Here is a 14,801-nt window from a genome sequence, read left to right on the forward strand (position 1 = left end):
GGACTCCCAGGTTAACAGCCCGTTTCATTAACAACTAGACCACACTGCTCCTAGAAATATTATCATGTTGGTATAATTCTACCTATAGCAAATTTTAACTACCCAAAATACAAAATCATCATTGCCTTATGCAGGCAAAGAATACCATTTCAATTTAATCTAAAACAAAAGGTTACATTTACAAGGCTTGGACTCTCTAAAATGTCAACAGTGAAGCAAATACACGGTTTAGCTGTGCCAGCCCCGTCAATATAACTTGTATCAGTGCTTGAATAGCTGACACAATCTTCTTAGGGGACAACCTACCCTATCACACTTTTTACTCAGGCAGGCTTGGTGTAGCAATTGTGCTACAGTGCTCCTCATGGTCATGGTGGCAGGACACTCACTATTTCTGTGGATTAATGCTGGTAAAAACACAAGGCTGCATTTCAGCATCATTAGTGCACTTATACTTGGCAAATGAAAACAATGAACCTCTGGCCCTTTAAGATTACTAAAATTATTTTGTTAAAACCAACATAAAGTATATCTCCTCTGGGAGCTCTAAACTCTAAACTATTAAATCTATATATTCAAACTTCAGTATAAAAACAAGCAGAGAACACGATTCTACCTGGCCACATCAGTGTTGCTTGTCTTTACATATATTCTTGTTATTTTCTATGATGTGTGATTGCAGATCTCTTCCAAGCTCATGAATAAATGTTTTTAATAAAATGAATGGCACCTTGTTTAGTGTGGTTTGTAGGGATACAGTAACTCAAATTAAGTTTGTATTGTTAAAAGTTTCTGAATTATGGAGAGAGGTCAAAAAAATAACAGACATTGTGAAAGATCCTCCGCACTCACAGTTCGTTGCCCCTTTAAAAACAGACCCAGGACTCAAAATGGATTTTTTTAAGCGCGATTACGCACTTTTAATAAACACAAATGAATATAAACAAAACCGAAACAAACAGAAATAAACACCTAGCTTTCTTTTAGAGCTCTAACTAAACATAAACTGGTTCCTAACTACTCACAGGACGGCTAAGCCGTTTACCTGTCACACCAAAACTTAAACTCACGCTGGCTTCACTCAGCACTTCACCTTCAATACGACTGGACACACACGCAGTCAGGCTCTTCAATCAGCAGCCCAGAACAGTCTGGCTGCCTCTCTTAAATACCCTGCACCTGGCTCCAATTTACAATTAGCACCAGGTGCAGGGGATTAACGAAATATAAACAATTAACAATTACAAAAACCCTTAGCCCAATTCACCCACAGTGCATTTTCACATGGTTTTAGCAGGGAGGAATTTTAACCCCCTCCCTGCTATCTTACAACATGTTCTCAACGTCAAATGACGTCTCTATGGTAGCCATACTGGCTCAAATCACAATGTCACAACACATTTAGCAGTGTTTAGCCTGCAAAAAGTAAATCAAAATCTTCTAATGCTGGCAGAGAGCAATAACTATCACAATCTCTGAAATTGTAGGAGTTGACAGTGCGGTGACACTTACTGCCACAAAAGGGTTAATTTTTATTGCACAGTTGAACTAGATGTAGAGAAAAACAGAACTGAGTGAAGCTTTTGGTATTTATATTAGGATTGATGGAGAAGCTATATTATTATTTACAATTAAAAGGGGAATTTCTTTAAAAAAACAGGTTAATGTGTTATTTTAGAGTAGTGTTATGGTTTCAACTTTCTCATAATGACTTTCATCTGCAAAAGACTGATATGTGAACAACAAGATTCACAACTCTATAAGGACAGTGATGTAGACCAATTAATGAGGGCTTTTGGGCAGATCTGACCCCATATTATATATATATATATAATATATATATATATATATATATATATATATATATATATATATATATATATATATATATATATACAATAATAACATATATAATAATAACATATTTAAACCTGTGTTGGCTACCTTGTTGAGCTCCAGGTTTATTAACTGATTAGAAGCTAAATGTTTAAGGTTTGTCAGTCGAAATACACTCTACATGGTTTGTTGTATGTTTTGTTATTTGTAGTCTTATTCATAGTTACAAGAGAGTGATGTGGGCCAATTAGTGAGGCTCAGACAAATAGGATAAATGCATTGTCTGTGTTGGACCAGTGTTACTCAGTTCTCCATTGTTTGCAGATAAGAGGTGTTTTAGTAGTCTATACTGTAAATTGTTATCATATGCTGAACCATGCAATCTCATCTTTTTCATCCATATTAGCTTGTTTGAACAATCAATCTGAAAACTAAATTTGGGAGTGGGAATGGCATTCCTCATTTGCTCATGCAAAGATCATGCAGCAGTCTCTTGACACAGGGGTGGTACCGACAGACTGGAAAATTGCAAACGTAATACCGATCCACAAAAAGGGAAACAAAACTGAACCAGGTAACTACAGACCAGTAAGCCTGACTTCTATTATATGCAAACTTATGGAAACTATAATAAGATCCAAAATGGAAAATTACCTATATGGTAACAGGGTACTGGGAGACAGTCAACATGGTTTTAGGAAAGGGAGATCGTGCCTAACTAACTTGCTTGATTTTTTTGAGGATGCAACATCCATAATGGATAATTGCAAAGCATATGACATGGTTTATTTAGATTTCCAGAAAGCTTTTGACAAAGTCCCGCACAAAAGATTAATTCTCAAACTGAACGCAGTTGGGATTCAAGGAAACACATGTACATGGATTAGGGAGTGGTTAACATGTAGAAAACAGAAAGTACTGATTAAAGGAAAAACCTCAGAATGGAGTGTGGTAACCAGCGGTGTACCACAGGGATCAGTATTAGGTCCTCTGCTATTCCTAATCTACATTAATGATTTAGATTCTGGTATAGTAAGCAAACTTGTTAAATTTGCAGACGACACAAAAGTAGGAGGAGTGGCAAACACTGTTGCAGCAGCAAAGGTCATTCAAAATGATCTAGACAAGATTCAGAACTGGGCAGACACATGGCAAATGACATTTAATAGAGAAAAGTGTAAGGTACTGCACGCAGGAAATAAAAATGTACATTATAAATATCATATGGGAGATATTGAAATTGGAGAAGGAATCTATGAAAAAGACCTAGGAGTTTTTGTTGACTCAGAAATGTCTTCATCTAGACAATGTGGGGAAGCTATAAAAAAGGCTAACAAGATGCTCGGATACATTGTGAAAAGTGTTGAATTTAAATCAAGGGAAGTAATGTCAAAACTGTACAATGCACTAGTAAGACCTCATCTTGAATATTGTGTTCAGTTCTGGTCACCTCGCTATAAAAAAGATATTGCTGCTCTAGAAAGAGTGCAAAGAAGAGCGACCAGAATTATTCTGGGTTTAAAAGGCATGTCATATGCAGACAGGCTAAAAGAATTGAATCTGTTCAGTCTTGAACAAAGAAGACTACGTGGCGACCTAATTCAAGCATTCAAAATTCTAAAAGGTATTGACAGTGTCGACCCAAGGGACTTTTTCAGCCTGAAAAAAGAAACAAGGACCAGGGGTCACAAATGGAGTTTAGAAAAAGGGGCATTCAGAACAGAAAATAGGAGACACTTTTTTACACAGAGAATTGTGAGGGTCTGGAATCAACTCCCCAGTAATGTTGTTGAAGCTGACACCCTGGGATCCTTCAAGAAGCTGCTTGATGAGATTTTGGGATCAATAAGCTACTAACAACCAAACGAGCAAGATGGGCCGAATGGCCTCCTCTCGTTTGTAAACTTTCTTATGTTCTTATGTTCTTATAAAACCATGCAGTCTTTCAATGGATTAATTGATATTATGACCGCCACCTTAATCAGATGATTATAATACAGAAGTTTTTATTGCCCAACGCCAATATTTATTACTTAATTGCCCAAGGTACAGATAGAAAAAATGACACGTTTAAAACTCCACCGCTCATTGCCTTCCTTTTTCTCCTTTGTTCTGATTTTTTTTTTTGTTGCTTTTGTTTTGGTTTCTCAATTAAAACAGAGAAATGTGTTAACTGCTAAATTAGTAACTGGTGTGACTGATATTATGTGTTATTATTTTAAACGTGATTCAAATGTAATTGGAGTTGGACTGCAGTTCTTTGATAAGTATAAGTCAGCTATTGAAAAGGAGATTTACAGTTTTCAAGGGCTATGAACAGCAAAACTTGCACAGTTTGAAGGATAACTTAGCAAAACAACATTACGTTGAACAAAATATACAAATAAGACATGTTTGGATTGTACTGTAATTACGAGACATTAATGACTCAATAAGGATTAGTAGAATCAGTGGTGTAGTGGTAAATACAAAAGTTGGTAAACTGCTCTGGTTGGTGGAGTTGAACAGAGGAACAAAGGAACGTTCAAAGGACTGGCTCGGCGAGAATGCAAATCTCCCAACAGCAATGATCAGTGAGGAAGCAAGATTCGCAAGGACCAGATTTTTGCTGCCCGGTCAGGTTCTGACCAGACACTGTACAAAGTCCCTTAAAACTGGACAGTTGGCAACCCTTAGGTGTGACTACTAATCCTATGTTTCCTAAACTAGACCTATTTAATCACAATGCTGTCTGCAATGATGGCTAGTAATCTACATTTCAAACCATCACTGTAAGCAGTTTTTTTTTTTTTTTTTTTTAAACTATAACTAAAATAAATCACATTAATTAATAGTAACGAGCTATAACTGAATATGCTGTAAAATGATCACTAAATAATAATGAAAAAGTACTCTCCATTTAGGATGTAAGTGCATTTTATCGTTGTATTTGACTTCCAAATTAAGCACAGCCTGTCCCTCACGAAATAAGTCAGTCGCCTACTGTACGTTAATTAAAACGTGTTACTAGACGGGTTGACAGCAGTCATGTGAAATACTATATGAAAAAAAATACTACTCTCATAATATAATTCTAGACCTGCTCCTGACTGCTACCGGCAAGGCAGCAGCTAGCAGCTCTTCCACCAGTGCCACGAGCACGCTAACCTCAGTCAGTGTGAGAAAAAGCAGGGTCTGGGGCAACAGAGAAGGCAAAAGAAGACTAACTGCACCGCAAGTTGATTGAAAAAGAAATAATTAAAGTAGAGGCAGAAACTTAAAAACATCTGGTAGACAAAGACAAATTGGGTCTATAAAAACAACAACTAGGTCTTGAAATCGATATTCTCAAATACAGGATGAAGGTTGATGGTATCTCTAGTTCCACACAGGGGGCTGAACATTAGGCTTATTACCTAAGCACCAACGGAGAGCAGTCTTTTCCTCTGCTGTAATACATGTAAATACTGTACAATAGTTAATTTTAAGTAAATGGTTAATGTTTGAATAGCAATCGGTATGCGTTGTGTGTGTGTGTTTAAGCTCCGCAATGTTTAGTTTGTCTGTTTCTGCATAATAAAAATAAATGTCAGTCAGTTACAACAATAGAAGTTTATTTGCTTTTAATATCATAATAGTGATAATAATTATAAAATAAGCTGTCAGCTGTCATATACTGTTATCTAGAAGGATTATTAATTGTCAGGTAGTTAATTATTGATTTATTTAATGGTTAATGTAATGTTAAATGTAATAAAAATTGAAGTATTTGCAATTATGTCAAAAGTTCTAAACATATCACTTTAATAATGTTAATTGTATTTAAAAACAATAAAATCACAAAGAATGTGTAACAACAACAACGTTATCTATATTCCTACATATAAAGTGTGTCTATTACTAAATGTGGATTATTTATAGCCTACATTTACTTTGTCCATGCATAACTTAGAAAGCTCAATACGTGAATGTCAATTTTGGAAAAAAAAAACACTTAATGATGCGACTGCAGACCAATCGCCCATTCAGATCATCCCAGACTTCAGCTGAAAATTGTGGATTGTTGTCCTCATCTTCCACTTGTTTGGCCTCCTCATCTTCGCGTGGCAGTGGAATCCCACTTTGAATGCACATATTGTGCAACAATCACAGCGTCTATTACTGGGCACGCTCTCTGGGTGCATTCTCATTTCTCCATGAACAGTAAAATTGCCGCTTCAGCAATGTTCAATAACACATCTTGTTGCAGAGTGGGCATCATTGTAACGGCATTCCTGCTCTGTTTGGGGTGCTAACACTGGAGTCATCAACCATTCTTTAAGTGGATACTTACAAAAGTCATAAAACCAAGAGTCATAAAAATCACATAAAGGTGAATGACTGGGTACCAGGTTTACAATACATGATTCAGTGCCTTGTATTTGCTGTTGTTGTACATTTCCAACCCGTTGTCTTTGATTCACATCTTTCCTGTGGCTCAACTGTTTATTTTTCATGCGAGGGGGAGGTTGGTGGTTCCACTGCCTCACTATACTTCCATCTGCTGTTGTCGGCCCACTTTCAAGCATTCACTGTACATTTTTTTTTTTGTTAGCACTTTCTGCTTCTTTTTGGGAAATTTCTAGTTGTCTTTAATGCTCTTTTCTTGCTTTGAACAACCTGACTTGTGTTTTGATGGCATATTCGATATACCGTACGTTATGTACTTATTACCACAACTGTGGAAAAATTAGCTTACTTCCACCAAGCGCTTTTTTTTTTTTTTTTTTACCAGGCAAGTCAATTTGGAAAATTGGGATGTGTTGTAGGAGTTCGCACAGAGAATTAAAGTTGGCTGATAGGCCTATGTGTTTATTTTTTTCAGAAGTATTTGTGATTATATACCTTGTTAGTAAACTGTTAGTTATAATCTTTATAAACAGCAGCTGTGAAAGAAATGTAACCCCCCCATGTTGTTTTTTTTTTGTTTTTTAATTGACACTGACCTATTATAAAGTTTCACGCTGAGTCCTGCCTATGTAGCTCTGATTTGATAATATGTGTTTTGATTGACAGTACAACTTTGCCACAGTTTATTTTTCAACCACCGAGAGAACAGTTTTTTGTATTTTGTTTTTCGATAAGGACTTCAAAAAAAAAAAAGGTATGGGCAAAGATATTTTAGAATATCTTTGGTATGGGCCCCAGCAGAGGCTCTGCCCGGGTGCAGTCGCATCCCTCGCACTCCTCGACGCCAGCCCTGTTGCTTACTATCTATGAGAAGATTTAGTTTCGTTTCTCTTCCAGAGAAATTATAGTGAGAAAAAAAAACAAAAAAAAACAAGTAGGATATATTTTAGTTATAACAGAAATCAAACTGATATTCAGAGGTAATATTTTCCATTAAGAAAAACAACTGCATCACACTCATACCGTTCTCTCTCCTCTTCTTGTCCCGCCCCATAGCAGCTAATACACACTCCTGATTCACTGGTACAGTACTCCCCGGACCTCCCAACTCCCACCTAATAGGCTCTCGTTAACTGTCAGTAAATGTACTGTATTTAAGCCCCAAAAACACAGTGTATAGTATGAGTATAGTGCTGCAGATCAGAGCCTCTCATAGCGCTGCTTTAAAATGCCTTAAATCATGTAATAAAATATTGCAGCATTTGTAAAGCATAGTATTATTAATAAAGGCCACCCTCGTATAATCACCACCCTCATTTAAGGGCCGCAGTAATTTTTATCAATTTAAAATAAACGCCGCGGCACCAAATTGAAGTAATACAATATTTTATTTGTATTAATTTTAGAAATTTAGAGTAAGTTGTAAGTAACTTGTTAATAATACTTATAAAATACACTTTAAATATATAACAATACATATTAAATATAATAAGCTACATTTTATGCAAGTTATTAACAAGTTCAAAATTCATTAGATAAATGTCTGTGTATGTAGTTTTATAAATAAATGTTAAGGTTGTAAAAAATAAAATAATTGTTTTGAAAACAGAATTGGTGTTCAAACAAGGACAATTTGAAAATGTCCAGTTTGAACACAATTTGTTTATTTTTTTAGTGTACTGACTTAACACTAATAAGATTGCAGCTAAAATATATTTAATTATTTTTAAAAAGCATTTCTAGTATCAGAAAGCAATTATCATAATTATTAAAACTAATATGAAAAGCATTGCCGTAATCACTATTTCTCAGCCCATTTTGAGTGTTTAGCTATATTAATCTTGCACCCATATTTCCGCTCCAATTATTATATTTCACTGTTCCCAGACAATGAGGTAAGCAATATGATTGCATTTTGTAACTATGGTAACAATTGGTAAGCATCATATTGTGGTGGCACACTGCTTGAAGGTGTATGGAATGAAACCCTTTCCTGTTCACACAGGTTTCAGGGTATTCTTGATGGGGATGTGTGTACCATCAATTACTCCCAGAAAACCTGCACCATCCTTAAAACCGGCTATGGTTTTTTTTAACTGGTTCCCTTCTGGACACTCAATCAACATCTTTGAGAGCTGGCAAATGGCTCGAATGACATGTTGAAAACAGACTTTAACTGTTGATTTTGACACATCAAACCGATTGGCAATTGACCTATACAATTTTAAATTAATTTGTCAATTATGTAATACATTTAATACTGTAAACATGTTAGGCTTAATCGGGTTCAATTCTCATGTAACTAAATTCATATTTTAGAATGTCCATAGGTAAAATTAAATACAAACATATTGAGTATTATTATTAACATTGGGCATTGCACTTTACAAAATAACAGTTAAGAAAACAACTGTAGGTGAAAGTTCAGCATTTCATAGTAATCAGGGGTGTAGTGCTGCGGGCTCTGCAGGGAGTGCCGACCCCCTCACTTCCACTATTTGTAATGTTATGTTACGTTACCTGAATGACTCTGGATTTCCTAACAACCACACAACTATCATTAGTTGTTTTTCAGCAGGACCTGAAGGTCGACCAGCTAGCTGGTTTCTGATATCTTTTGATATATAATTACATAATGCATTAAAACTGGATCATGACATTCTGAAATGCATTCTGAAGTATTGTCAATATACAGGGGTACAACGGTTTCCACATATCCAGGAATTCTGTTATCCCTCTCCAAGTTTTTTTTAAGTAAACATTTCAATAGCTTGTTCAACCTCTGGGTTGTAACCATCAACCTGAACACAAACAAACAAATGTGTATGACTAAATAAGTCATACTCTTACTTCTGTAATTAGTACTACTGCTACTACTGTTACTACAAATTGAGTAATTGGATTGAATTAATGTGTGTGTAACATCATTAGCGATTGTTTTACTGTAGTTAAAGTTATCGCTTTTGGACTACAAGATGCAGATAATAAACTGCTATACAGAGTCCTTTAATGTTTGTCTTTAAATAATGTTCTAATGCAGATCTATATGTAATTAGAAACCAAGTGGCTGTGGACAGAAAGAGAAACTAACATGTTTGTTTATTATTTCAAAAATAAAACTATCAATAGCAAAGAAAAGCCATCATCCTTGTATCCTTAGAAAGGTCTCAAAACAAATGTTTCTGAAACCCACCACACATTCTGTCATAAACTGCCTATCCCACCAGGAGTGTAACATATTATTATTATTATTATTATTATTATTATTATTATTATTATTATAGTTTATTTAGCAGATGCCTTTATCCAATACCATCCTATCCTATACAATTCAATCCTTTACTACTATTACTACTGCAATCAATATTACTCATGCTTATAATAGTGATTTGGGTATATTCTAAAACCTATTTTTATTGTTTACTTCAATATTTGTAATTTTAATGGTTTTTTTTTTTTTTTTTTTTTGAATAAAAAATTATATTCCTTGTATTTTAAGTTCAGGTTTTACATTTTGAAATGACCCAAGGGCAGAAAGGGGAGGAGTCGTCTACACGCTAGACTTGTTCAACACCAATTAGACAGGTTTGGTTGGGCAGAAAAAGGGGAGGAGTCGTCTACACGCTAGACTGTTCAACACCATTACTATCCAACAACCATTAGCACTGACCAGTTTTTCTTTTTAAACAGTATTGATACATTCTATATATGTCATAACTATATTGATATATATATATATATATATATTATATATAATATATATATATATGAAGAGCATAATATAATTTTTTTTCTTCTCGAAGTGACTCAAAAAAGAAAGTTTTTTTTCAATCCTTGAGAAAACCAAAACTTTTATATTCTCGCTGACGACTTCCATTTTCAAACCATTTTATGTTGTTTGAAAACTAAAGAAAAAATTCACGCTCTGAAGCACTACGGGAGAAGACAGAAGGGGGACAGTGGGTGGGGCTATAGCCTGCTTGGCCACCCCTACTACCTCCTCGGTCTGCCACTGTGGCAGTGTGTTACAGGACAACGTCACTGGCAAGGCTGTTATTACCGGGAAGAGGGACTCAAAGACAAGGTTTAAATACACACATTTACTATCCACTACAAATAACACTACAAAAACACTTAAACAAAACCAAAGGCATGGTGGCCAAAATAAACAGGTTTAACCAAACACGGATACAGATGTAAATACAGCACAGAACACAGACCTTCACCAACATTTACTTAAACCATCATTTCCTAACACCTGTGATCACCCTATTTATACACCGGGGGCTAGAGCCTTAATTTCGGCTCCAGCCACATTCCCACGTGTTTTGAGAGGGAGAAATTTAACCCCCTCACCAACACATACACTTGTGCTTCGTGCCACACTGCCACACAGTGTAATCATCATTTATGGATTCAGCTCTAATGCATTCCATTTTACTACATCATAACATCCAGCTTGCTGTTGTTAAACGATCAAACACACATCCTCAAGATATGCCAGTCAGACTGAATTAGTCAGATTTATTTAGTTTAGTAATTATTTAAACTCAGTTAAAAAAAAAAAAAAAGTCAGCAGGCCTCCACATGTGCATTGCCCATGAAGTATACAGTGGCTCTCAAAAGTGTTCACCCCCCTTGGACTTTACCACATTTTATTGTGTTACACATTGATTCAAAATGGATTTAATTAGGAGTTTTTGCCACTGATCAACACAAAAAAAAGTCCATAATGTCAAAGTGAAAAATAAAATCTACAAATTGTTCTAAATTAATTACAAATACAAAACAGAAAATAATTGATTGCATAAGTATTCACCCCCTTTAGTCAATATTTGGTAGAGGGACCTTTGGCAGCAACTACAGCCATGAGTCTATTTGGATAAGTCTCTACCAGCTTTGCACATCTGGACACTGCAATTTTTGCCTATTCTTCTTTGCAAAATTGCTCAAGCTCCGTCAAGTTGGATGGGGACCTTTGCTGAACAGCAATTTTCAACTCTTTCCACATATTCTCAATTGGATTGAGGTCCGGGCTTTGACTGGGCCAATCCAGGACATTGACCTTTTTGTTTTTAAGCCACTCCAGTGTGGCTTTGGCTATATGTTTGGGGTCATTGTCCTGCCGGAAGATGAATCCTCCCAAGTCCCAGGTCTCTTGCAGACTTCAGCAGGTTTTCCTCCAGGATTTCTCTGTACTTTGCTGCATCCATTTTGCCCTCTATCTTCAGGCCCTGATGCAGAGAAGCATCCCCATAGCATGATGCTGCCACCACCATGCTTCACGGTAGGGATGGTGTTCTAGGGATGATGTGCGGTGTTAGGCTTGTGCTGAACATAATGCTTAGCGTTGAGGCCAAAAAGCTCAATTTTGGTCTCATCAGACCATATAATCTTCTTCCTCTTGCTCTCAGTGTCTCGCACATTCTGGCAAACTCTAGCTGAGATTTGATGTGAGTTTTTTTTCAAAAATGGCTTTCTTTTTGCCACTCTTCCATAAAGGCCAGTTTTGTGAAGCACTCGGGCTATTGTTGCCGTATGCAGTGTCTCCCAGCTTAGCCATTGCCATAGGCCCCTTGGTGGCCTCCCTGAATAGTGCCCTTCTCACCTGGATACTCAGCTTTTGAGGACGGCCTGTTCTAGACAGATTCACAGTTGTGCCATATACTGTCCATTTCTTAATAATGGACTTATATCCTACCCCTGATTGGTGCTTTTGAAGAACCTTGTTCCGGATTTGCTTTGAATGTTCCTTCGTCTTCATGATGTAGTTTTTGTTAGGAAATATATTAACAGACTGTGGGACCTCCCAAAAACAGCTTAATTGCACACAGGTGGACTCCACTCAACTAAGTATGTGACTTCTAAAGACAATTGGTTGCACCAGAGCTTACTTAGGTGTGTCATAGCAAAGGGGGTGAATACTTATGTAATCAATTGTTTTCTGTTTTGTATTTGTAATTACTTTAGAACAATTTGTAGATTTTATTTTTCACTTTGACATTATGGACACATTTTCTGTTGATCAGTGGCAAAAACTCATAATTAAATCCATTTGATTCCATGTTGCAACACATAAAATGTGGAAAAGTCCAAGGGTGGTGAATACTTTTGAGAGCCAGTGTATATCAGCACTGAAGAGGATGACAGGGCCAAACATTTACAGGATCTGAAAACACAATTATTATTTTCATATACAGCATATGTATGTACAAGAGGTTTATACACAGTTTTAGATCAACAATAATGACTGTCTGATTATTTGTCTGCATCAACTGCTCAGTGTATGACAAATTGTATACGTTTCAAGATTCACTTTTCTCATAGCCTACAGCTACGGCCAAAAATTGTGCATCACCTGGAATTTTAGAATTGAGAAATAATAACAAACAAAAATAAAAGTATATGAATATAATTTAGATATTTGATTTAACATTATCTGCTCAATGAAACTACAAAAATATATTGCAAAACTCTACCAGAAGCCAAAATAATATTTCATGTTAGATTTCTAAATGTTACTGTAGCAGGGCGGTAGGAAAGCCCTACTGTTTATTCGTATTGTTTGTTTATTTTTAGAACGGGGTCTCCCCCTCCGCCCCTGTGTTATTTTGTATTTGTTTATTGTTTTATATTTGTGTTTATAGATGATGGCAAACCGCCATGCGTTTTGTTTTGTTATTGTTTTGCAGCGTGGATGGGAAGCCCCATCCACATTAAAAACTCGTGCAGAAGGTGGCCATCTCCCAAATTAATTAAGTGATTCATTTGTTGCTAATTGGGAGATGGTCACCTGTATAAATACCTGCAGCTCTCTGCACTCCATGTGGCTGTATGGAGGCAAGAGCGAGAGCGAGTTAGAGATAGAGATACAGATAGAGATAGAGATATTTAAAACACAGGATCAGTGACAGCAATCTGCCCAAGCTGACCTGTGTGTAGTTTAGTATTGTGTTCGAGATTTATTTTGTTTAATTCTTTTATTTTGCTCTGTGAGCAGTGTTTATTTTAGTTTAAATATTTAGTTTATTTTTTTCTTTAAATAAAACGGCGCATGCCGCGTCTTTGGTAAACTGCAGCTACCTGACCTGTGTGTGCTTTCTTCTGGTCTGAGTCACCCCAATGCCCTTTCCTGCCACAGTTACATTTTTCAATTGTTGTCAGATTACAAAGCGGTATGTAATCCAGTAAGTTAACGTAGCATTATTCAGCAGGTTTCACACGACTTTATGAAGCAAAATGAGTTAATTCTATCGGGTGATGAAAAATGTTTGGCTATAGCCATACAAGAGGGCTGCAGCACCTGAATAAAAAAAAATCATTGTGATTCTGAGGATATGAAAAGCTTCTGGTCAAAGTAAGTTAAATACAGTGAGCAACATGAGAAGTTGGGTGAGAGAAGTCTATCAAAATTTCAAGAAAAAAAAAACAAGAATGTCAACTGTTTTAATAAAATATATATATATATAAATCATAAGAATTGTTCTGACTGGAAGAATTGAGACAGTTAAGGTGTTGTAGTTTGGCGACAGTATGGGGGTCTTTCTTTTTTTTTTAAAACTGCCCTGGTTTAGGGTCAAGCTGAGAGGATGCCAGTCTTGGGAGGAGTGGCATCTAGAATATAATTCCAGCAAAGAAGCAGCTGCCACAGCTAATTGTTTTTTTTCCTGCAGACATCTCTACCTGGCAGCCAAGTTCAATGGCTTGTGCAAGCATCAGTCTCCATTAACAATCATCTCGCAATTCAGGGCTTATCTATTTTAAATTGCACCCTAAGGATCATATCTGAATTTGCAGCCAGCAGACAGCTCTCGCACACTCATGCCTCACCTGAGCATTTCGTGCATAAGTCTAAATGACTCCATCAGCACTGTACATACAAGGTTGTTGTCTATAAGAATGTCAAGCACCAATACATTAGTAACTTAGGATAAGACAGAGACATGAGACAATTCACACATGCATTGTTTGGACTTTCCGACCATCCATAACTTCAAAATGCATCAAAATTCTAAGGCAAGCAGGCAAATTGTTCAACAAGCACTTTCTTCAGAGTACCCATAGACAGTTAATCAGAAACACTGGTTTGCATATAGGAAACATCACAATGACTCACAGAAGGTTCAGCCAGTGCTTCCAGAATCATCATGGTGTAACTGCAATAACAACACTGTCTATTATAAACAGGAAAAAGCATTATGAATTTCACTTTCTCCTGCATCCTTCCTGGTTTTGTCAAAACTTATAAATACAAGACCTTACTGTCACACAGTAGTATTACATTCTAATATATTCTAGATCCTTATTGCTGTATACATTTTGCAAAAATTTGTTATTTTATTTAACTCTCTACTACTTAATTAATATTAATACCAGTATCTTCATTGTGACAATATTATCACTTTCCCCTCTAAAAAACAGATTTTAATATACACAGTATTGAAGCTTAAACATGTATACAAGGATGAACAGCTAATTTAAGTCACTAATGTTTCCCTGATCCAGTAATTCCAAGAAGAGACAACCAGAACATAAATATCAGAAATGTTTTGTAATCTGCTTTGAAACACGCCATGAGGCTTGTTTTTTGGATAACC

This window comes from Polyodon spathula, chromosome 6, assembly GCF_017654505.1.
Source record: "Polyodon spathula isolate WHYD16114869_AA chromosome 6, ASM1765450v1, whole genome shotgun sequence".
Lineage (NCBI taxonomy): Eukaryota > Metazoa > Chordata > Actinopteri > Acipenseriformes > Polyodontidae > Polyodon > Polyodon spathula.